This window comes from Lithobates pipiens, unplaced genomic scaffold (genome assembly GCF_037356315.1).
Source record: "Lithobates pipiens isolate NorthernLeopardFrog02 unplaced genomic scaffold, aLitPip1_a1.2 Scaffold_18, whole genome shotgun sequence".
In the NCBI taxonomy this organism is placed as follows: domain Eukaryota; kingdom Metazoa; phylum Chordata; class Amphibia; order Anura; family Ranidae; genus Lithobates; species Lithobates pipiens.
In genome coordinates this window covers 380,065,442-380,091,769 of record NW_027507758.1, presented here as the reverse complement: position 1 = coordinate 380,091,769, position 26,328 = coordinate 380,065,442, and the positions used below count along the sequence as shown (strand labels likewise).

Below are 26,328 nucleotides of genomic sequence, written 5' to 3'. Positions count from 1 at the left end.
AATCCCCACATTTGCTTATTCTTAAAAATGAAGCATGTGGCCCAGATATCTTTCCAGGTGCCTCGGGTCTCTTCCCAGGATCCCCAGATGTCTTCTTAGTGCCTCAGTTTCTCTCCTGTATAATGTTAATGTTCCTCTGACTCCAGAGTATCATGCCCCTGACCCTCCTCAATGAAACTTTAGTAAGTGAGAAAAGAGAAGTCTTTCCAATCTTCCCCTCAAATTTCATATATTACATGCCCACATGATGTAGAGATGGAGAAAGATAGTTCCTAATTTCAAAGAAAAAAAAATATTCCTGGTGTTAGGCGTTAAACCAAACAATGCAAAAATTGATAAATTGTTACAAGAAAAGAGACTATAAAGAAAGAGACACAGCTATACACCGCTCCTGCCCATTGAAATAAATGGGCAGCGTGGCTATAACACCAGCATAGTGCTGCTGCAGTAGCACCTTGCGGTGGTTTTAACCCTTTCTCGGCCACTAGCAGGTGGGGTAAAAGCATCCCCGCTAGCGGCTGAATAGCGCAGCAAAATTGACGGTAAAGCACCGCTAAAAATAGTGGCGCTTTACTGCCGATGCACTCACTGCCCCAGTGTGAAAGGAGCCTTACCAAACAGGGGGCTGGACAAGCATAAGTTTGAGTGTTTGTCCGAATGCCCCAGCAGCCAAACAGCCAAAGTTTGAGTGGAACCTAAGTTTGGACCAATTTGTTGGCCCAGCCAGATCTAGTGGTAGGCTGGATGGTATTGCTTGTATTCCCCGATCGCTTGATTAGACTCTCTATAAAGAAAAAAAACACCACTTACCTGTCCTGCAGTCCCGTGCAGCTCTCTCTTCGCATAGTGACAGCACATGCCACAGTGCATTGTCACTACTGTAAAACTGCTTCAGATCGCTATGTGGAGCTGGCACTCTTCTCCCTCCTGAAGTCTCCTCTGGGTATCAGAGGGGGATTGCAGTAGCTCTAATGACCAAGCATGCACCTGCTTCCCTTTGACAGTGTCCAGCTAAAGGCTTCCTTCAGCAGCAGGTACTGGAAAGTGTTTCAGTAACTGGAACACTGCTGCCACTAAGGAAATTGCACCAGGGCACTCTCTAAGTGTTGACACCTGGAGCAAAATGCACCCATGTTTACAGTGACTATGCAGTGGGCCCCATCCTTCTTGGGGCCAATGTGCAATGCACACATTGCATACAATATGGATACATCCCTAGTTCTGCATTAAGATAGGATTTGATGTTTTCCTGTAGAGGAATTTACACCAAGCTCAGATTTAACTCCATTTCCCACAACTCCCTGGGTTCCTGGACATGCTCAGGGAGTATAAATTTCTCAGTTGAGCATGTAATCTGCAACCAGGTAATACTCCACTGTTAGAATCAGCATGGGGCATCTGGACCAGATCTTAGCTACTGTACGAAGTACTTACCCAACTGCTATCTGAGTAAGGTGACCCTTGGTCCTTGGATCCCTCCAGCTGTTCACCTTTGTTACCAAATTTACCTTTGTTACACTGATAGTGACACTGTTTATGATAATAAAAGTAGCTGTGTAGTAAAAGTAGTTCATCTGTACTCTGTTGTTATAGACAATTTTATACAGCCATGTCGCCCTGATTATAGCACAGTGATAATACTGTGAAGAGTACATGTTTGTGCAGCTTTTATACTATGTTTTGTATTATTTTATCCAACAGGAAAGAAAAGGTACCATTTCAGCACTAAAAGTGTCAATGGTAGGTGCGCAGAACAATCATATGATATTTCCGTCTCGTTGGCACCTTGCTGCTCTCTCCAGATTGGGGGAATCCTTAGCTCTAAATGACAAGACAAGAAGCGCACACTGGCCTTGAACAATACCTCAGATACCATTTACTGCGTAAGACAAACATAGGTAATGTACTCACAAACCAACATAATCATAGACTCATAAGATTGGAAGGAATCCAGCCTTGCTGTAGAACACACACATACTACAATAGGGCAGACCTAGGTGACACTCTACAGCAAATGCAACAGCTACTGCGTTTGCCGTGGAGTGTCATCTAGGTCCATCTTATTGCCAGTGTGCATGTATTCTACAGCAAGGCTGGATTCCTAGCAATCTTATGAGTCTATGATTGTGTTGGTTTGTGAGTATATTACCTATGTTTATTTTTACACAATAAATGGTATCTGAGGTAATGCAAAAGGCTAATGCGCCCTTCTTATCTTGTCATTTTGTATTATTCTGCAGTGTATGCATGCTCTTTGCTATCCTGAACCTGTTTTGTGTTATTGCTTCTAACTTTGCACCCGTTTGGTAAACTGCAAGTTATAGTCGCTTTCTGTTTGATCACTGGACTGATTACCTATTCTGTTAAATGTATACTATATCTGTATTCTATAAGTATAAAAGCATATGTAGTTAAACAGTTCGAATTTATACATGTAATTAAAGTAACACTAAAGGCTCAATTTAATTTTTTCTTTAAATCAACACGCATGTTATACAGTGCCTTTGCGAAAGTATTCGGCCCCCTTGAACTTTTCAACCTTTTGCCACATTTCAGACTTCAAACATAAAGATATAAAAATTTTATTTTTTGTGAAGAATCACCAACAAGTGGGACACAATTGTGAAGTGGAACGAAATCTATTGGATTTTTGAAACTTTTTTAACTAATAAAAAAATGAGAAGTGGGGCGTGCAAAATTATTCGGCCCCCTTGCGTTAATACTTTGTAGAGCCACCTTTTGCTGCGATTACAGCTGCAAGTCGCTTGGGGTATGTCTTTATCAGTTTTGCACATCGAGAGACTGAAATTCTTGGCCATTCTTCCTTGCAAAACAGCTCGAGCTCAGTGAGGTTGGATGGAGAGCGTTTGTGAACAGCCGTTTTCAGCTCTTTCCACAGATTCTCGATTGGATTCAGGTCTGGACTTTGACTTGGCCATTCTAACACCTGGATACGTTTATTTGTGAACCATTACTTTGTAGATTTTGCTGTATGTTTGGGATCATTGTCTTGTTGGAAGATAGATCTCCGTCCCAGTTTCAGGTCTTTTGCAGACTCCAACAGGTTTTCATCCAGAATGGTCCTGTATTTGGCTGCATCCATCTTCCCCTCAATTTTAACCATCTTCCCTGTCCCTGCTGAAGAAAAGCAGCCCCAAACCATGATGCTGCCACCACCATGTTTGACAGTGGGGATGGTGTGTTGAGGGTGATGAGCTGTGTTGCTTTTACGCCAAACATATCGTTTTGCATTGTGGGCAAAAAGTTTGATTTTGGTTTCATCTGACCAGAGCACCTTCTTCCACATGTTGTGGTGTGTCTCCCAGGTGGCTTGTGGCAAACTTTAGACGAGACTTTTTATGGATATCTTTGAGAAATGGCTTTCTTCTTGCCACTCTTCCATAAAGGCCAGATTTGTGCAGTGTACAACTGATTGTTGTCCTATGGACAGACTCTCCCACCTCAGCTGTAGTTCTCTGCAGTTCATCCAGAGTGATCATGGGCCTCTTGGCTGCATCTCTGTTCAGTCTTCTCCTTGTCTGAGCTGAAAGTTTAGAGGGACGGCCAGGTCTTGGTAGATTTGCAGTGGTCTGATACTCCTTCCATTTCAAAATGATCACTTGCACAGTGCTCCTTGGGATGTTTAAAGCTTGGGAAATCTTTTTGTATCCAAATCCGGCTTTAAACTTCTCCACAACAGTATTACGGACCTGCCTGGTGTGTTCCTTGGTCTTCATGATGTTCTCTGCGCTTTCAACAGAACCCTGAGACTATCACAGAGCAGGTGCATTTATACAGAGACTTGATTACACACAGGTGGATTCTATTTATCACCATCAGTCATTTAGGACCACATTGGATCATTCAGAGATCCTCGCTGAACTTCTGGAGTGAGTTTGCTGCACTGAAAGTAAAGGGGCCAAATAATTTTGCACGCACCACTTTTCAGTTTTTTATTTGCTAAAAAAATTTAAAATATCCCACAGATTTCGTTCCACTTCACAATTGTGTCCCACTTGTTGGTGATTCTTCACAAAAAAATACAATTTTATATCTTTATGTTTGAAGCCTGAAATGTGGCAAAAGGTTGAAAAGTTCAAGGGGGCCAAATACTTTCGCAAGGCACTGTACCTACCTGATCTGTGCAATAGTTTTGCAGAGAAGCCCCGATCCTCCTCTTCTCGGGTCCCTCCACTGGCACTCCTTGCTCCCCCCACTGAGTGACCCCACAGCAAGCCACTTGCTATAGGGGCACTCATATGTGCTTGCTCCTGAGCCCTACTCTGTGTGTCGTCTCCCCACTCCCTCATCACTGGCTCTGATTGACAAGAGCAGCTGTATCTGAGCCAGTGAGGTGGGAGAGAGCTGAGAGAGTCTCAGCTCTCATGCACATCGCTGGATCAAGATCTGGCTCAGATATGTATTTGGGGGGGATACGGGGGGGGGAGTTGCATGTAGAAGGTTTTTTATCTTACTGCATAGAAAATACCTTCTGCCTTTACATGATATCTTTTGCATGAAGTATCATAAAAGGTGAAGTGTTGCAGCGAATTCTGATTTCTTTTGATTGTGTCTTTACAGCCACTTTAAGGCATAATTTGTGGGAACAAAGACTATGAAATACAGTGGTTATTGCTTGTATGTCATTTCAGATCACATCAACATTTTGGCTGCATCTACTGCATGCCCTACATCTTTTTTTAGGAGACACATAGGGGTTGATTTACTAAAGGCAAATCCACTTTGCACTAGGAAGTGCACTTGGAAGTGCAGTCGCTTTAGATCTGAGGGGAAGATCTGAAATGAGGTGAAGCTCTGCTGATTTTATCATCCAATCATGTGCAAGCAAAAATGCTGTTTTTTATTTTCCTTGCATGTCCCCCTCAGATCTACAATGACTGCACTTCCAAGGGCACTTGTAGTGCAAAGTGGATTTGCCTTTAGTAAATAAACCCCATAGTTTCCCTAGGCCTTTTGAAGTCTCAGCAACAGTCCTTGCCAGTGATGTCTGTTGGAGTTTAAGATTACCAATGAGCAGATGAATCACCACTCAATCCTCTGAAATCCTTAGAATCAGATGTAATGTCTTTCAACTGCCTGATATACAGTATGAAACCAATATTGTTAGGAAGCGGCTTCACAAAAAGATCAATAAAATGCTCTTGAACTAGGTGACAGGATAATGTTGCATACATTTATGATATACCATGTGATGGCCTTTAGTTTGCGTAACCTGTAGCAGATAAGTTATCATAAATCAAACTGCTGACTTCATACAAGAAAAAGAGGAAGTATATTTACATAATATTGTAGCTTATTAGCCTAGTTAGCTGGACTCCAATGTTCTTTTATTGTTGGGAAACAGTGCCTTTCTTATTAAAGCTGAACTCCAGGTAAAAGCAAAATCTTCCCTTGCAGTGTGGCTGCAAATGCTTATTTAGGTCTACAGAAAGGGAAGCAAAAAGCAGTTTTACTTACCCGATCCTTCGCTCTCGTAGGCCCCCTCCAGGATGTAAGACCAGTCCCTGCAGCCTTTTCTTCCCTATGCTCCAGTGGTCAGATGACATCATCACGATCAACATAGAGCCCTTCATTGAACATGAAAATACAGTGGGACAGTCCACCACCAGAGGCAAGAAGTAGCGAGTGCTGCCAGGGGTGGGCAGAGGGTTAGGTAAGTAAAAATACTTTTTGTAAACCCCAGACCTAATCAGCATTTAACCCCCACAGCATGGGGGATTTTGTGTTTTCTTTATATACACACAAATTTTTCATGTTTACACTGTCTCAACAATTTCCTCCCACCCTTAGGCCCCACAGTAGCTATGTGTGGGCTGCAATAGCATACTTAACGCCACTGATCTCATGTATTTTTGAGTAACAGAGTACAGAGTTCTTGAAATCTTTAAAATTGTTCTAGAGGCAGAGTTTTTTTTTTTATCTTGCTGCATTAAGGTAAAAACCTTTTGTGCGCAGCTCCCCCCACCCCATACTTACCTGAGCCTGATTTAGATCCAGCGCTGTGTTTGAGAGCAGAGGGTCTCTTGGTTTTCTCTCTTCTCACTGGTCATAGAGGCAGCAGTAGGGGCCGTTGGCTCCTGTTGCTGTCAATCACAGCCTGTGAGAAGAGAATGAGGGGCAGGGCTGAGTGGCACTCTGTGCCAATGGACACAAAGAGCATGGCTTGGGATTGAGTGCACATGAGTGCCCCCCCATTGCAAGCAGCCCGCTAGGGGCACTTGCAATGGGGGGCCAGGAGCGCTGGCGGGGACCTTGAAGAAGGAGGAGGATTGGGGCTGGTCTATATAAAATATTTGTTATTTTAAAGGAAAAAAAATCCCTTTACAATCACTTTAAGATCTAAATACCTGCATGTTTTAATACAGTAACATAGACAATGCAACAGGCCCTTAAGAATAAATAATAACATCTGTTTGCTCTGGCAAATGGGAATAAATACATTTATCTAGACAGTAGGTAGCTTCAGCTGGGGAATTAGGCAAAGTACGTTATTTAAAGTGCATTTATACCCAATACCCTGGACAAAATTGAGAAAGGTTAGAAACCCTGTCAGAAACCCTTTGCAATGTTCCAATAGAAAGATTTCCCATCACTTTCTATTTTGGGGACGTTTTACCAGACAGTAAGGCCCCTTTCACACTGGGGCGGTTTCAGGCGGTTAAAAATAGCACCTGTGTAGCGCCTAAAAAAAACGGCCCCTTTCACACTGGAGCTGTGCGCTAGCAGGACGGTGGAAAAAGTCCTGCTAGCCGTATCTTTGGAGCGGTGAAAGGAGCGGTGTATTCACTGTTCCTAAACCGCTCCTACCCATTGAAATCAATGGGACAGTGCAGCTATACCGCCAGCAAAGCGCCACTGCAGCAGGTGGTTTTAACCCTTTTTTGGCCGCTAGTGGGGGTTAAAACCACCCCGCTAGTGGCTGCAGACTGTTACTAAAACAACGGTAAAGTGCCGCTAAAAATAGCGGCGCTTTACTGCCGATGTCCACACCGCCCCAGTGTGAAAGGGGCCTAAGGGAGGGAAAATGGGCAGCAGGGTAACAGACAACAATGAAATAATGACAGTCCTAGTAAAGTCCTAACATTACCTTGTTAAAAAAGACAACACGTTTTTAGTTTTATATCTGTTTCTGTTCTGTTCTGGGGACTGCGAGACCTGGCAAGAGTTCTTATCCTTTGCTGCTCTACTCAAAACGTAAAAAAAAAAAAAAAGTTTTGAAGTTTTGGGGTATAGATACACTTTAATAATAGAGAAGACAAGAAATACATCCTTTAAAGTGTATATATAGCCCAAAGCTATTTTTGAGTTCCGGGTGGCACAAGGAAGGGCTAAAACCTCAGTGGGGTTATTTATTGCAACATTCACACAAGTAGTAAAAGGAAATCTCTAGAAAATCGAGGGAATTCTCCTTGTAGACAGTTGTTATTGTAACAGGTATGCCCATTGGAAAATCCCTCACTTGTGCTTTGGTGAAAACATTTTGGATTTCAATGACAATAGAGCAGATGACTCTAAACAGATAGGCACATATAGTAATAAAAACTTGACTGGGCATTCAAAAATGATGATTGGGTATTCAAAGTGAACAGGAATTTGCTTTTCACACGATTAGATAACTAAATTGAATATTTACTCAAATTACTGAGTGAAGAATCAAAAATCCTTTAGTTAATTTAGGCCCAGTGTGCAGCCCTTTGTAGATGTCTGGGGCCACACTTGAAGCTACTAAATCTAACAGGTAGCTCACAGCTACTCTATAATATTAAAAAAGAAGACCAGACAAAATTTTGCTTTGTTTTAGTGCAATGTGGCCATTCAGTAGAAATGCGTTTTATATACCAATAACAGCAATAAAGTGTAAATGGAAAATGTCAGTGCTCTCAGACACAAACAGTGAATAAGTACCGTTTTATGATCATATTAAAAAAGGAAGGTCATTGTAATCTTATGAATCAATATTGTTCTAAGCATCAATATAATTTGTGGGTTTAAGAAGTCAAAGGTTTTCATTTTGACTACTACCAGTAGATTGCCACTGTAAAGAAGAAAGATGAAAAGACAAGGGGGCGGATGAGAACATAGAAATACAAGACAGGTGAGAAGACAAGTCAGATGACAGGAAAAGAAGATAAGACAGCCGAGAAGATGAGAAGGCAGGGCAGATGAGAAGACAGGGCAGATGAGGAGAAGAAGAAATAGGGCAGATGAGGAGACAAGGAGACAGGGCAGATGAGAAGACAGGGAAGATGAGAAAACAGGGCAGATGAGAAGACAGGGAGGATGAGAAGACAGAGCAGATGAGAAAACAGAGCAGATGAGAAGACAGGGAAGATGAGAATACAGGGCAGATGAGAAGACAAGGAAGATGAGAAGACAGGGAAGATGAGAAAGCAGGGAAGATGAGAAGACAGAGCAGATGAGAAGAGAGAGCAGATGAGAAGACAGAGCAGATGAGAAGACAGAGCAGATGAGAAGACAGAGCAGATGAGAAGACAGGGAAGATGAGAATACAGGGCAGATGAGAAGACAAGGAAGATGAGAAGACAGGGAAGATGAGAAAGCAGGGAAGATGAGAAGACAGAGCAGATGAGAAGAGAGAGCAGATGAGAAGACAGAGCAGATGAGAAAACAGAGCAGATGAGAAGACAGAGCAGATGAGAAAACAGAGCAGATGAGAAAACAGAGCAGATGAGAAGACAGAGCAGATGAGAAGACAGAGCAGATGAGAAGACAGAGCAGACAGGGCAGATGAGGAGCTGAGGAGACCAGGCACACGAGAAGACAAAGCAGATAAGGAGACAAGGAGACAAAGCAGACGAGAAGACAAGTAACAAGGCAGATGAGAAGAGAAGAAGACGAGGCAGATGAGAAGACAAGACAGATGAGAAGACAAGACGGAAGCTATGGCAGATAAGACAAAAAGACATGGCTGATGAGAAGACAAGAAGGCAAGGTAGAAGCAATGAAAAGGCAGATTAGAAGACAAGAAGACATGGTGGATGACAAGACAAGAAGACAAGGCAGATGAGAAGATAAGAAGTCCCCAGTGGCCCCACATCAGGGTGCTGGTGACCTCTTCTATTCTCATCTTATTTATGTTTTCTCATCTAGCTTCTGGATTCTGCATGGCACCATCTGTTACAACCATTACACTTGCAAGCTACACTCCTCTCACACTGCATGGAGTGCAGCTCTAACACAAACTGTGTAGAAGACAAATGCATGGAAAGTACTGCTGTACTTTTATATGACAACAATGGTACACATGGGACTTGGTGTTAAATGACCAATATAACACATTTCGTTCACAAAGGATTTTAGATGGGCCAGCTCTATTGTCTTTTAAAATGATATCACAAAGCCAGCAGCTGTGTTGTTCCAACGCCCAGCAGGTGTTTGTGATATTTGGGTTTTCGTGACAACATACATGGAAAACTGGATATCCTCTATAAATCTACTGTGACGACAGAAATATAAAAGACAACAGAGATTAGATAAAACTGTCTGTTGACATCTTAGTAAACATTTCCCCTTTGACTAAACTGAAACACTACATCACTAAACCATATTTAATAGATAAGAAACGGGCACTGTCAACGTCTCCTAAAACTATCTTCAGTAATAGGACACAATTTCAGGTAAAATAAATTAAAACATTAAATCTGCCACAGAAGAAAAAGCTTATACATGTTTTGTTTTACCAATCAGAAAAAAGTATGTCTCACCAGAGCTCAAATTTAGGGTTACCAAATTTGATTTTGTGGTAAAAATTACTATTTTTGCTTTTTTTAAAACCCGGCTAAAATGTGCCTTTATTTTCTAACTAAAATCACATGGCTTTGTCAGTAAGTAAAGAGTTAGCAATAGGTTTCCTCTGTTTCCCAGTATCTAACATCATGTTTTCAGCTAATAAGGAACCTTTTGAGTTGAAAAGAGCTTCTCTAACTTAAAAATCCCCTTAAAGAAGAACTAAAAAAATAATAAATAAGTAGCCCTTTAAAAGATAAATGAACAAAACCAGCGTTTGATACGATGAGAATTCTGTCACAGTAAATAAGTACTTTTTTCTGCCACTAGATATCCTCAGTCTGATGGCCAGCATCATACAACCCATATCATCTCAGCCTAGGCTATACTAGACCCATCCCAGATTGTGACTGCACAGTGAAAGAAGATGTAGCAACGTGATTAACTCATTTCTCTGTCACTGTTTTCTCTTTCTATCAGCATGTTTCTTGTCAGCACATGAACTGATTAGTTCCTTGTGCTATTTCTTCTTTTCACACTCCAGCCCTGCTAACCAGGGACTACAAGAGGATCATATCACATGGAATTCACATACTTACACTGCTTGCATTTAAAAAAAATACATTTACTGATGTACTAATGAGTTGCATTAATGTGTGACTTTTTGAAAGCTCAACCTTCCTAGTGACTTCAGTGTGTTTCTCTGAAATTGAGACATTTTAGTGAAATGGTAAATGTTGAAGACATTTCAGATTTTTCACCTAAAAGGCATCAAAATGAATATCTCCAATTTCTTTACGCTTAATCAGCATTGTAATAAAGGTTACAGGTTAATAAACAAATTGTCTCTATTGAACATTTTTTTTTGCATTTAGCATACCGCTAAACCTCAATTTGCATGATATGAAAATATGTTACTGAAAAATTAAACAAAACGCACTAGGAGTAGCCATGCTGAAATGCTCTGTGCAGGATCCATGCACAGAGAGCTGCAAGCTCCAATCAAGTTCTGTGCAGTTGACAAACCAGCTTCTACAAAGACTCCTGTGCTGGGAGAAATAGGAATCTTGCCATTGTTGACCCCCCCCCCCCCCCCATCTAAAAATGCTAGTTGCCTGGCTGAGATGCAGATTGTATGACACCAATACATTCTGGTTCAATGGCTTGGAACAAGCATGCAGCTTTTGATGCCAGAATGAGATCTGAGTTCCTGATCTGCATATTTGTTTCAGGTTAGTGACTTGGAATTAGAATTGCAATGAGATGAATAAGACAGCCAAGCATCATTTTCAAGAGAAGTCAGTAATGCCCCCCAATGTATTTCTCTAGGGACAAGTTTAATTTAAATAAAAAGCATTGAAACAAATGTTTTCCACATGACCATTCAGCAATGGCAATAAGAATTTACAATTGAAAGGAGATTTCTGTGTTTCTCAGTCTACTCTACAACAGCATGATAGATGCATCATATCTACAATATAAATCCATAAATCCAATATTTATAAAAAACATAAATCCATCTTCTCATATTCCTTATTTATTGTATAAACACATTACCCCATGTATTAAAGTCTGAAATAAGACTTATCTTCTTTCTCCAATGAAAATTACATGTTACCACTCCAACATATGGTAAACTGTAGTTTGCTGTACATGTTAAATAGTCAAATAATGCTGTTTATTTGCCTTCTGCTATGATAAATTTCACTAATGAATGCACATGTTGTCATTTTCCCCATAAATAAAACAAAATACAAAAAAAATAACTTTACAAGCACCATGATTACTTATTTTTGGCTTGAAATCCACACATGCCAAGGAAAGCAACAGGTCAAAAAAGAACCATGTGCGGTGCTGTTGGGGCACTAAAGACGTACAGGTGCCTAACTCTGGAACCTCCAATCCAAGCATCAGTGTATGAAATGAAAAAACGATTGTTTTGTTTTTATTTTTTTCCTTATACTGTTGTTTTCACAGCTGCTTTTAATGATATCTGTACAAATTGAATGCAGTTGTGTTCCTACATGGGGTGTAAATGTAAAATCATTAACAGTAAACGGATGGACGCAAAAAAAAAAATTTTAAATGCATTTTTTATTTTGGTCACCTACTTAGTTGGTATACATTCAGACTGATTAGTGAACTTGGTTTATTGATTCTAGTAAAGGGTATTGTCAAATCTAAAATGAAAAAAGGCACTGGCACTGCTATACCCCAAACATCCAGAGACAAAATTAATGCTTAATAAAAGCAGTTGAATTAACTAGCCCCCAGGGTAGCATAGTAAGCACCACCATATCCTCACTTATGCTCTAGAGAATTTTGGGAGCCATGAAACATTCTGATATGGAAATATTGACTTCAACATAGATATCAGAGCTTTAATCCACTTCCTCCTGTCTCCTAATGCACATTAATGGTAACTAAGCTAGCTTGTAATATTTATGGACCAGGTTAGATTTAGTGAATTATGAATTATAGTTCAACTTTCATTGGTCTCCCCTGGGCTCTGGTTATTGTTTGCCTTTTCCTGCTGTCGGGAGGTGCCCTCCACATTAGTTTAGGAAGTTTAATCATTGATCCTTGATTGTTAATCATTATGAACATGTATATCTGCCTGGCAAACCATAAAGGTTTTATTGCCAGTGGTGCAGGCTGGGAGAAAGTATAAATATCACTAAGAAATCAGTTTTCTGCAAGGCTTTCTGCCTAAGGGAGGGATGTAGGTGGCTGTAAAATCCTATCAGGCCAATTGCCTGAGGCGGGTGACCATGTACCTGGATAGAGACAAGAGTTTGAAGCACCATATCAGTCTAATTTGGGTACCTGAAATGCTTGGTGAAGCTTAGTGTGTCTGGAGTGTGGTAGCTGAACCATCTGGTGTTTTAGATGATTTCATATAATGCAAGGTAGGGTTAAAAGTCCTTATTCTGTGAAGACTGTAAGTACTTTTTGGCCATCATGTGAATTCCATGGGTGTCCTTTGCCCTAACCTCTCTCTTTGAGGAGCGCTGAGTGAGAGTCAAGAAACTCCTTGTTTGCTCTTAGAAGTGACGGGTGCCCATCTGTTCACTCCACCATTGCCCAGGACTAGATCTTGAGGTGAGATGCTAGCCCAACCTGCCTCTGAAATACTTCATATGCTTTGGGTTAGGGGTGTTCTACTCAAGCACTGAACTTACAGGCCTATCTTTCAACAGACAATAATTTGACCGATATGAAAAGGAAAAAGTCCTAAGATGGACCCAATAATTCCCTGTTATTATAAACTCTGATTCGTTAGTTTAAGTTTGTAATATGATTTTACAAATAAAATGTGACTAGAAGTTCTGCTACTTTGTTCCAAGCCAAACTAAGCAGGTCTCCATGTGGCCTTTGGACACGGTATCAAAACAGGCTGTAATCTCTGTCAAGGTCACAAAATTAGTAGAAGTGAATTGGCAGAGGAAAAGTCACACATAATCATGACGTGTTTGAAAGTTTGCCCAGCCAGGATATTTATCTGTTTCAGAAACAAAGAATTGGTATTGTCTGACTTATAAATAACACAATATCCTATTAAATATTAATAATACGTTTGCTATTGTACCCTTGACTGATATTTCTTTAGGCACTACTGAGCTTCTCATTTTATTAACACAGAAAATGGCCAAGTTTATTTAATAAGTAATATGCAACTTTTAAAGACTGGAACAACATTTGTCAAGGCTGTTACAGAAAACTGAATATTATGTATCCACATAATACTATTTCTAGTGTGATGACAGTACTCACTGACAAAATAAACAGTTTTTCAGTAACAGTATGTTGCCCAGTCAAGTCATAAATCAAAGGCTTTAATAAGAGGCTTCTCATAAATAGATTTTACATTGTGATAGAGTCCCTTTCATTGCTGGTATATGTATATTTACAGTAGGTAAACTCTAGGCATCATTCTGCCTTAGACCAGTCCACAAATGCAAGAAAAATACAAGATGTGTTTAATAATAAGAGAGGCCCATTGTGCCTTTTCACTAAAGCCTGGTACACATGGTAGGGAAGAGCTGGAAACACTGTGATGTTGGTACAGTGATCTCCCCGTTGTGCTATTGTGACCGCAGACCCCCCCTTCCCACCAAAACACACCAGTCTGCTCTTACAGCCATTGGCTATGTGCGATCATTGGATGCCGATTGGCTGCTAGTTTTCCAGCAAGCTCATTCAACATCCATGAGATCATCTTCTGTCAAACAAGGACCCATACTCATGGGCCAAATGTCTACTGTACATGCCTAATTCGGACAATATTCAGCTATTCAGCTAGTACTGTCTTTTACAACTGATAGAAGAGGGGAACTCATCATCCAAGTTGAGCACCATACACATGGGTTGAATATCGGCTGAAATCAGCCGGTACAGCAGATACCAGTCAACATTCGGCCGGGTGTGTGGGTCCTTGTTTGACAGAAGCTGATCTCATGGACAGCTTCTGTTGAACGACCTTGCTGGAAAACAAGCAGATGATCAGCGCTCTCAGTCAATGGCTGCAAGCTCTGACCAGTGTGTTCTGGGTGGAAGGGGGTCCCCCTGTCAGATCTCAATAGCTCAGTGGGGAGATCACTGTACTAACATCACATTGTTAGCGCAAAAACAACTTCTTCCAAAGCGCCTCCATTTTTTTTGTTCAACCCAGCGGTACCGTGTGTAAAAGGATTTAGTCTGCTTAGCCTATAATCAGATAGTCTATTCACACAGCACAAGCTATGCACAGCACAGTAGTAAATGAGGCACCTATATGCTTGTATTAGGCTGGCCATACATGGGTCAGTTTTTTTTTCGTTCAGCTAGCAGGTTGAATGAAAAAAAATGATCTGGTTCCCCCAGCCACACACTCAATGTGGATATGAGAATCCTCCCCACTGTGTCATTGTATTCCGAAGGCTGGACTCCCCCCTTGTCAGAATACACTCATCAGCGCTGTAGCTGACTGGCTGCAAGCGCTGATCGAATGGAATTTGGACCATTGATAGGAAGTCAATTGATAGATCAAATTCCCATGAATAGAAACAATCAGAGATGAATCAAAATTCATCTGGTTTCTGCTAAACAGACCAAAACTCCATCCTGTTATGGCCAGCTTAACCCTTTCACTCACCACCATCTGGCTGTAAGTAACTAATAGGAAACATTCATATACAGTATATTACATTTATCTGCCTGAAAAGAAATAAAAAGTAATTTACAAATATTATTTGTATAGTCCTGAATACTGCCAAGGTATTAAGAACTCGTATCCACAAAAAATAAAAATAAATAAATTGGGCCACCCTGTAAAAAAAAATTGTTATGCTTACCTTTCCAGTAGACAGCGAGCAAAACCTTTGCTCTCTTGAAGAAATATGACCTTGCTGCTATCTGACACATCCATGTATTGACTAGCATGTCCCCTGCTGGATGCTGTGATTTGTCCTGCTAGCCGCTGCATCACTGTGTCTTGTGTTCTACAGATTGACATTTGTTTAACATAAGGGTCTCCCAAAATTATAAAAAGTTTTATAAATTAATGCAAAATATTTAAATTGATTACGGTACTTTCCCCCTTACATCCAGAGGTGCCCAGCAGAGACCCCCTTTACATCAAGGATTGGTGAGCAGAGTTCTTCCTTACATCCATTTGTGCCCAGCAGAGTCCCCACTCAAATTGAGGAGTGCCCAGCTGAGTCCCTCCTCTACATCTAGGAGTGTCCAGCAGAGTCTCCCTTTAAGTCCAAGGATGCCCATCAGAGTCCTCTCCTACATACAGAAGTGCCCAGCAGAGTCCCCCTTTACATCAATATGTGCCCAGCAGAGTCCCTCCTTAAATTTCAGGTGGCACGGCAGCATGGTGGAAGCCTGGTAGGTAGAGCAGGTCTGGACAGAGGAAGTCCGCTCCTCCCCTAAATGCTGGGACGAGGGCAATAACATTAATGGTTGCTCGGATGCTGGCATTCATCCAATCACAACAGAGGAGAAAATCTGCACTGGCAAAAAAAATTTGTAGCAGGCTGCTTTTTGTTTGTGCACCGTAGTTTGGAGACCCCTAGTTTAACAAACATTTAGTACATGACACAGGATTTACATAGCACTATGTAATATATTCTCAGCCCTCTGTATGAAGCAGGATAAAGGAGGAGTGATGGGAAGTCTCTACTCTGGCTCAATTGCATTTACCTTGAGCTACTGAGCTCTGCAAACAACTGGCATTCTATAACAAAAGAGTAAGGCCTTTTGTACACTGCAGCTTGAAAATAACTCAATACAGTTGTTTTTTTACCAAGCTAAAATACAGCCTATTAATTGTAATGTGCCTATGCACACATGTGCGTAAACAAGCAGCGTGTATTCTTCAGTAAAAAAAGCAGAGAAATCAGCTTTTTTGGTCAGTAATTTACGCCTCATGCGTGCAAATGTGTGAAAATTCACGCAAATGCGCACAAATGTGTGCAAATTCTCATTTACATATTGTGCAGAATGAGAGTGTGAGAATATGTTTTCAAGCATTTCCGTGAAATGTGCGTAAATACGCGCAAATACATACAAAAAAAGAGTCTGAAAAAGTAGATGCTCAAACTGGAGTATTGTGTGCAAAGGCCTAAAGGAGATAAAGTAAAACATGTAAAGGGTCCTAAATCCCCCCCTGCTGCCTGAAAAGGAGAATACAAAATATCAATGTAGCACCTTTCCAGAGTAGTACAGACTGTTAGGTAAATTTAGTTAGCTTCTCTGTAATCAATGGAGCAAGGGTTGATTGTTTAGGCCTGCTCAGTATCTCACAGGCTGTTGCTCTGATAGCTTCCAGTTGTATTCTAGTGCAGTGGTCATCAACCCTGTCCTCAGGGCCCACTAACAGGCCAGGTTTGCAAGATAACTGAAATACATCACAGGTGATATCACTTGCTGCTCAGTGATTGCAGTATTCTAGTCTGCATCTCCCCAAGGTAATACATAAAACCTGGCCTGTTAGTGGGCCCTGAGGACAGGGTTGATGACCACTGCTCTAGTGAATTACAGAATTATAGTGGGTGGCATAACAGACTAAGCAGCATCAATAATTCCATAAATAGCCAACTCCAGCCAATTCCTGAATAGGTGTGCCCAAGAGGTGGTGGTAGAGCTCATAAATAGTCGGTGGCAGGAGCAGCAGAGTTTTCAGGTTCAGTCCTGCTGGAGGAGACCCGTGTGCAGGGGCTCTGCCTCTGGGGCAGGATTTCTGAGGGTGACATCTAGAAGACAAAGCTGGGGTGCCTGTTTGCAAAAGCGCAGAGCTGGAATTCTTTGTGTCTGGAGAAGCTCACTGGAGGATGCCAGGAGGATATTGGGGGAAAAGTGTCCAGCTGTCCTATGGTGGAGTGAGTTAGTGTCTCCCTCACTGGAGAATGCCTGGTGGATATCTTAAGGGGGCAACCGATGATCCTGTGGCCATGTAACTGACCACAGGGCTGGACATCAGTGACTGTGTGCAGCTCTATTCTGGTCCATTGGGACAAGTCCTAGTGTCCTGCCAGCATTAGAGATTCTGTGAGACATTCTTTTGTGTAGCTCAGCAAGCTAGAGAAGAGTCCTCAAAGTGTTGAGTTCTTCAGTTTCGGGGTATCCCATGCTCCCTCACTCCATTCAAGTTCTTTGTTCGAATAAAACGCTAAAAAAAGACAACCCTAGACTGTTTCTTTGAGCCAGCGAAAGACTAAAGAAAATGCTATGAAAAAAAGCAGAACTCTAGGAAATAGGATTTATTGGGAACAGCACAAGTGAAAAAAAGTTGCCTCTAATGATGAGTAACCCAGGCTTGGATTGGTTGCTGTGAACTGCACAAATCCTATGTTCATTGATGGCAGATAATAATACACAGAGCATGCTTCTACCGCTGCTGCGACTGAGAGTTCTGGCTCTCAAGCAGTATGGAGAGCATGTCCTGGAGCTACCCACTCCCCCTTCATTGGTGTTATTTTTACAGAATACAAGGGATCCTGTGAATGAACGAAAGGAGATCCCATTGTTTACCTGCCCCTTTGCAATTCACAGATAGTGAAACGAATACAAGGCTTTTTGTGAATAGACAATGGGAAAAGAGGGGGCAGTCACACAAGAAATCCAGAACTCTGAGTAACAGTGCCAAAAAAACACTGCATGTATGTGTAGCATTCAACATCACTGAAGATAGAAAAAAAATTTCATTCATCCAAACAAAGAATGCTCATGATTGGAGGTTACTCATTTCACTTGTGCTGTTACCCAAAAATTTGTTTTTTTCCCCTCTGCTTTAAGTTTTGCAAATGGAATTTATTTTTAAGATTTTTATTTTTTAGTCATGATAAAGAAAAATTGAGGAGTACAATTTATATACAACTACTGTACATCCCCTTTAAGCTCTAATTACTAGAAGCTTATATTTCTCAGTACTGGGAAAGTAATGAGCACTGCGGCAGGATGGCAGCTCTGTCTCTCCGGTAGCTCGCAGTATGCTGTCATTGCTATAGCAACAAACACAAAGCAGCTTTACATTGTCATTCAAATATGTAACATCTTTGCCGTGTCAGGAATATTGCATAACCTTCCAAATGAGGAAGAGTACTACCCTATGGGTAACAAAAGATATGCTCTGCAGTGTCAAAACACGTATCCGTTCTGTATTAAGTCTTTTATAATCTGCATAGCACCAGTGTCAATTATAAAGAGACATTTATCAAATAACATGAATTAGTTATCCTTATACACTGCCCTTCCTGGCAGAAAGCAAATGTTACATTCAAATGGTACTAAAAGCCTACTTTTGGATATTTTTTTATAACTAGAACATTTCTTTCACCCAAAAATACGTCTATATTCTTTAAAAACACGTTGCATGGGTAGTAAAGCCAAATACAGCAAAATGTTAGTTTAGACATTGCCAAGATTGTATTTCTGCATTATTTGGGTGATTTCCCTTCTCTTCCTTTATGGTCAGAAACAGGCTGAGCAAAATTTCTCCAAAAGGGAAACAGGCAACAGTTAAAGCGGCCTTTTTTGTCAGCATTGAGGATCCCTTAAAGTGCCACTAAACTTTGCTGTTAAAAAAAACCCTCTAATCAACTTTGTGTTTTTAACTCCATTAAAAAATTACAAAAAAAAACTTTTACTGCTCTCAGCTTCTTTGAAAAAAAACAGTTCTTTTTTTGATGAGATGTTATTTCCTGCTAGAGGGTGGTTATGTTTGTTCTCCATGATCCCACTGTATGTAGGAACGTAGCTACCCTCTCTTGCTCACACCTGAGATGGACTGAAGATTATGGGCTATGGGATTTGCAATGTGCATAGAGCATTGTACATGACTGAGACTAATGTGCATTGCTTTTTCCAAACATTATCTTACTAAAATTGATTATAGGACCATTAAAGAGGGCCTCCCCCATTTTTTCTTATGACTCCTCTTACCTGAAGGTGGTATCACACTTCAGATACTCACCCATCCAGTGGATCCAGTGTTGTCCCGCTGAGATCCTCTCATGCCCAGTCACAGCTCCGTCCTCCGTATTTTTGGAGTAGAAGGATATCATTTGGTGTCTACAGTTCACGGTGCATTAGTATATATGAACACATTTAAAAAAAAGGCGTGGCGTATATGACACACAGGTCTGTTCTATAGAATAAAATTACTTTCAGCAATAATATTGAAATTAAACAAATGAAGATACTAAGAAGAAATTAAACATAGACAGTCACTGCTCTATGCTCAGAGCGGGCCCGAGAACTGAGTGATTAATCTTCACGTGATTTCTCAGTTCGCGGCCTTAGAGCTGAGGGGACAGCTGCAGCATCAGTCCAAGGTATGGAGGTAAGTGTGTATTTTTGTTTTGTTTTTTACTATGTTTTTACTATTACTAACTTTATGGATCTAGGTATCTATATACTGTATACACTGCCTTGAAAAAGTATCTATACCCCTTGAAATTTTCCACATTTTGTCATGTTACAACCAAAAACAAAGTAGCACATAATTGTGAAATGGAAGGAAAATGAGAAAATGAGAAAAAAAAAGGAGAAAAAAAAAAGGAGAAAAAAAAAAGGAGAATTTTTTTTTTTTGCATCAAATTGGTCTGCGTGGCTGTCGTGCCAGAAGGAAGCCTCTTCTAAAGATGATACACAAGAAAGCCTGCAGACAGTTTGCTGAAGACAAGCATGCTAAAGACATGGATTACTGGGACCATGTCCTGTGGTTTCTGATGAGACCAAGATAAACGTGTTTGGTTCAGATGGTGTCAAGCGTGTGTGGTCGCAACCAGGTAAGGAGTACAAAGACAAGTGTGTCTTGCCTACAGTCAAGCATAGTTGTGGGAGTGTCATGGCCTTGGGCTGCATGAGTGTTGCCGGCACTGGAGAGCTACAGTTCATTGAGGGAACCATGAATGCCTACAAGTACTGTGACATACTGAAGCAGAGCATGATCCCCTCCCTTCGGAGACTGGGCCGCAGGGCAGGATTCCAACATGAAAACGACCCCAAACACACCTCCAAGACGACCACTGCCTTTTTAAATAAGCTTAGGGTAAAGGTTAAGGACTGGCCAAGCATATCTCCAGACCTAAACCCTATTGAGCATCTGTGGGGCATCCTCACATGGAAGGTAGAGGAGTGCAGGGTCTCTAACATCCACCAGCACCGTGATGTCATCATGGAGGAGTGGAAGAGGACTCCATTTGCAACCTGTGAAGCTCTGGTGAACTCCATGCCCAAGAGGGTTAAGGCAGTGCTGGAAAATAATGGTGGTCACACAAAATATTGACACTTTGGGCCCAATTTGGACATTTTCACTTAAAGATGTGCTCACTTTTGCAGCCAGCGGTTTAGACATTAATGGCTGTATGTTGAGTTAGTTTGAGGGGACAGCAAATTTACACTGTTATACAAGCTATGCATTCATTAATTTACATTGTAGCAAAGTGTAATTTCTTCAGTGTTGTCACATGAAAAGATATAATAAAATAGTTACAAAAATGTGAGGGGTGTACTCACTTTTGTGAGATACTGTACATACACACACACACACACACACACACACATACATACATATAAACACACATACATACATACATACATACATACACATATAAACACACATACATACAGAAAGCCTTTTAAAAAACAGCAGTCCTTTACCTCATCTCTTCCTGCCGGGTACTGCACTGTAGGGGGAGACAAAGAGCACAGCACACACAGTGCTTTCACTTTAGGTCTAGTCAGTGTGACAAGCTCGATCTCAGCCGCCCTTGCCACTCCTCCTATCGAGGTATACAGGGGGACCTCAAGGACTCCCTGCAGCATCACCCCTATACTTCCGCCACTGGGCTGTTCACAGAACAGCCATACTTATACTGAGATTAAATTACACACAGGTGGACTCTATTTAGTAATTAGGTGACTTCTGAAGGCAATTGGTTCCACTAGAGTTTAGTTAGGGGTATCAGAGGAAAGGGGGTTGAATACAAATGCACGCCACACTTTCAGATATTTAGTTGTAAAAAATTTGTAAAACCATTTATCTTTTTCCTTCCACTTCACAATTATGTGCTACTTTGTGTTGGTCTATCACATAAAGACCCAATAAAATACATTTACGTTTTTGGTTGTAACATGACAAAATGTGGAAAATTTCAAGGGGTATGTATACTTTTTCAAGGCACTGTATATCAGTGATTGCTGAGAGATTATGGATTACTGTAGGTTGCACAGAAATGTTTGTCTTGTTAAGATAGCTAATCGGTATATATAATATGTGATTATGTAGAGTAGCGGCCCCCAACCTTTTTTGCACCAACAACCGGTTTCCTGGAAGAAGATTTTTCCACGGACTGTGGGGAGGGGGGTTTGATTTGGTGTTAGTGATTCAATCATCCCGACACCATGGGTGATATGGTGCCAGGATGCTTGAAGCACATTATTTATATTTTTTAATTGTAAAATGTATGGAAATACACGATGTTACCAAAAAAAAAAATTGGGCCACCTGCCTTTACATGTGCATGAACTTTAATCCTAGTCTTATGGTCTGTACACACGATCTGAAAATCGGACAACAGATCATCGAACTTTTTTCGCTTAAGGCTGGGTTCACACTGCTGCGAGGGGAGATCCGGATGTGATTCGCACCGCAAATCACATCCGATCTCCGTAGCGATGCGAGTTCAGCCATACAGATAGTATGGCTGAATTCGCATCGCTCCCGCAGCAAACTCGCACGGGACCCTTTTTTTGGTCCGCAACAGAATCGGATCGCATGGGGGTTCACACCATGCGATCCGATTCCTGTGCGAGTCGGCAGATCGCACTGCGATATGCGGACGGATCTGGGGGTGTCATTAACATTTCATTGACACTCCCAGCCGTCCGCATAGGGCAGTGTGAACTGCCGGCGGGAGTAATGCGATGCGGGAAAACGCCGCGGATTTGCGGCGTTCCCGCATCGCAGCGGTGTGAACCCGGCCTAATAGTTGCAAGTAGAAATTGAATAGGTTACTAAAGTCACAAAAATACGACAGAAAAAAAAATCAGAAGTGATGTCATGTATTTGTGTTGTATGTACTGACTAAACAAAAACCGTACAATTTGGTATCGTACGAGGAACATTTTCGTGCTTGTTCGATCAAATAATATTGGATGAATTATCGTGATCGGCTCGCAAAAGCTCTGTACTATTCATCCGAAATAGCCGTTTTTGGTCCGATTTTTGGATTGTGTGTACGGGCCATTAGTCTGTAGGGTTCAATATTGAGTTGGTCCACCCTTTGCAGCTATAACATCTTCAACTCTTCTGCGAAGGCTGTCCACAAGGTTTAGGAGTGTGTCTATGGGAATGTTTGACCATTCTTCCAGAAGCGCATTTGTGAGGTCAGGCACTGATGTGGACAAGAAGGCCTGGCTCACAGTCTCCGCTCTAAGTCATCCCAAAGGTGTTCTATCAGGTTGTGGTCAGGACTCTGTGTAGGCCAGTCAAGTTCCTCCACCCCAAACTCGCTCATCCATGTCTTTATGGACCTTATTTGTGCAATGGTGCTCAGTCATGTTGGAACTGGAAGGGGCCATCCCCAAACGAACAAAGTTGGGAGCATGAAATTGTCCAAAATGTCTTGATATGCTGATGCCTTAAGAGTTCCCTTCAATAGAACTAAGGGGCCAAGCCCAACCCCTGAAAACCAACCTCACACCATAATCCCCCCTCCACCAAATGATTTGGACCAGTGCACAAAGCAAAGTCCATAAATACATGGACAAGCAAGTTTGGGGGGGGGACTTGACTGGCCTGCACAGAGTCCTGACCTCAACCTGATAGAACACCTTTGGGAGGAATTAGAGTGGAGACTATGAGCCAGGCCTTCCCATCCAACAACAGTGCCTGACCTCACAAATGCACTTCTGGAAGAATGGTCAAACATTCCCACAGACACATTCCTAAACCTTGTGGACAGCCTTCCCAGAAGAGCTGAAGCTGTTATAGCTGCAAAGGGTGGTACTATAATGTAGTTTAACTCACCATAATGCAGCTTGTCACTCACCACTGTAGCCTGCCAGCAGATAAGCTTGTCAGTAACTTTGTTAATGACACCCGCAGCAGTTCCCACAAGGCAGCGACGCGGGAACCAGCGCTGTAATCCCTGAACCCAGGGTCACACAGGACAAAAAAACGGATCAAATTCGCAGTACATGGCATTAGTGTGAGCCTAGGCTAAAGGTCTGCTGACTACAGATTTATGTTAAGGTGTTATCCACTGTGGCACTGTGCTATGGGTATCATTATTTAATAGTGATACATGATAACCACAACAGGTGCAGGGAGTCAGGAAACCAGTCATGTGTAAAATGGCACTTACAAAGTGTTAGTAATCTGCTTCAAAGGGAATGTATTGTTTCTCTGTATATATTTTTTAATTATGCTCAGGGCTAAAAACATGATTATAAAAATATGTAGTCAGGTAAAGAATAAAAATAGTGTGCATGAATGTTTCATATCAAGCAATTATAGGCAACAGGTGGCACTCTACAGTCTGATGACAGCAAGGTATCTACAGCTCTTTACTCTTCTGCTGTAAAGAGGCTACAACTCGATCCCCTGTTTAGCTTTCAACCACGAAACTGAATGTGTCCACAGAGACACACATTCCGTTCCCGTCTCTAGCTCAGAAAGAATCTATTGAGTCTCAATTAGAAAGAGACAGTTCAAAAGCAGGAAGGTGCTGCTGGGTTGCCCTACCTGGTGTCAAGGAAGCACCCTGTATTAAATGTTTATTTCCAATGGGGTTTTCTTGTTCAGTGGTTTTTATTGGATTTTCATAAAGAACGATATGCAATATCACATCTTGACAGACAATTAAACATTAAAAAAAGGATGGACTGTGGGAAGGGTGCTGAGGGAGGGCCCCCAGAAAGGTAGGGGTCAATGAGAAGGGGAGGAGTAGGGGATGAGTAAGGCTGGGGAGGTTTCTGGGGTATTGATATTTCTAGAGCATGTTTTATAGATTTAGTAGACTACGATCAATGTGTCTCGGAAGGGATGTTGTAACCAAAGGCTCCCAGATTTTGTGAAATTTGCACATGGTGTTCTGTAAGCATGCTGTCAACGTTTTACTTATCAAGGACCAATGTATTCTCGATTTCACTTCAGAGAACAGAACGCTTGGAGATATCCAGGCTTTAGCTTTAAAGAGGAGGGCCGGTTATACAAAAAAAAAAAAAAAAAGTCAGCAGCTGCAAACACTGCAGCTGCTGACTTAATCAACACACTCACCTGTCCAGGGTGCCCGCGATGTCGGCCGCCCGAGGCCGACCCGTCCCTCGGCTCTCGGGTCCCGGTGCTGCCATTCCTTGTAAGGGAAACAGGCAGTGGAGTCTTACGGCTTCACTGCCCGTTTCCTACTGCGCATGCTCGAGTCCCGCAGCTACTGCGCATGCGCGAGTCCCGCAGCGCTTTCTGAATGGGACGCGCTGTGTTCTGGAACACAGTTCCCAGAACACAGCGCGACTCATTACCCAGAAGACGCCGCGACGAAGACAGAAGACAGAAGATCTCCGCGGAGGAGGAAGAGGAAGATTAGGAGAAAGTGCCTAGCAACAGGCATTTCTGGTAAGTAAAAAAAAAAATTTTTTTCATTTTTTTTTTTATATTTTTTTGTAATTTTTAATATTTTTTTTGTTTTCAGGGTGGCCCTCCACTTTAACTAGCTTAGCGGCAGTCAGTACGCGGTTCACAAGAGTGAACTAGGAATTGGATAGTCCTAATGGCTTGCATGTTACTAAGATCTCAGGTGGATCCATAGTTCGGATGGTGTGGAAAAGGTCATTTTGGAGTTGTTGCACTTGCTGCCGGAATCATTGAGCCTTCAACAGGTTTTTATAGACAGAAGAATGTGACATAAAATATCAGGCTAAATAAAGGTAAAGAGGAATTAAACCCAAAAGAAAATATTTCTTATATAGCAGCTTATCAACTCTTTTTGTTTTGCTGCATTTGTTTTCTTGTTATGTAAACACTTTATCCCAAAAGGAAAAGTGTTTGCTGTAACCAGGGCTTTTTCTCATAGGTACAGGAACTCCCCCTTTCCTTTCCTGCACCATTTCTTGGTTCCACATTCTACCCACTTCCCAGTACTGCCCTTTTGGAGAATACAGAACCACAAATCATGTTGTGGTGTTAAGTCACTTGTATGGAATTTGGTAATGATAACAAGAAAAGCAGCAAAATAGATCCCATACAGCCTGTAACAATAGGGCCCCCAACAGCAACAATAGTACCCCCCTAACAACAATGGATCACCCCCAACAAAATTCCCCCCCCTAGTAACAACAGACTCCCAAGAGCAACAACAGATCTTCTCACAGCCAGCATCAGTAAACTCTCTGTCAGCCAGAAACAATAGACTCCTCCCTCAACAGTAGATCTCTCTCAGAAACAACTGACACCCCAGCAATATAAGACCCAGCCCCAGCAACAGTAGGTCCCTCTCCAGCAAAAACAGACCTCCTCAGCAACAATAGCCCCCCAACCCCCCCCCCCCCCCCGCAAAAACAGATCACCTTCAGCTAGAATAGATCCCCCAGCAACCAACATCAATAGACCCTGCAGCCTCTCAAGCCACCCCAGTGTGAACGCGTGAGTGCTTTCACACTGGGACAGTGCACTTGCAGGATAGGAAAAAAAGTCCTGCAAGCAGAATCTTTGGGCAGTTTGGTGTATACACCGCTTCCAAATCGTCCTGCCTAATGAAATGAATGGGCACCTCTGCCCACAACACGTGCACTTTTAACCCTTTCTTTGGCCACTAGCAGGGGTTGAAAGCGCCCCACTAGCGGGAGAAAAGCGTCCAGCGGTAAAGCACCATCAAAACTAGCTGCGCTTTACCGCTAACGCTGGCACCACCCCAGTGTGAAAGTACCCTTAGTACATCTAATACCCCCCCCCCCCCCCCCCCAGACTGACTGACCATGATGTTGTCAAAATGTTCCCCCCTTTGCTCCTTTATCCAGAGTGTAGGCATTCTGATACAGGAGGTGTTACTGTTATCCCCAGGGTAAATA

At 41.9% G+C, this 26,328-nt stretch overlaps 1 protein-coding gene across 2 annotated transcripts in view; it reads right to left on the bottom strand.

The window, feature by feature from the left end:
* KBTBD11 (kelch repeat and BTB domain containing 11) overlaps positions 1 to 26,328 on the bottom strand; it is a 68,356-nt gene that overhangs the window by 17,688 nt on the left and 24,340 nt on the right. The gene's annotated exons all lie outside the window — the stretch shown is intronic.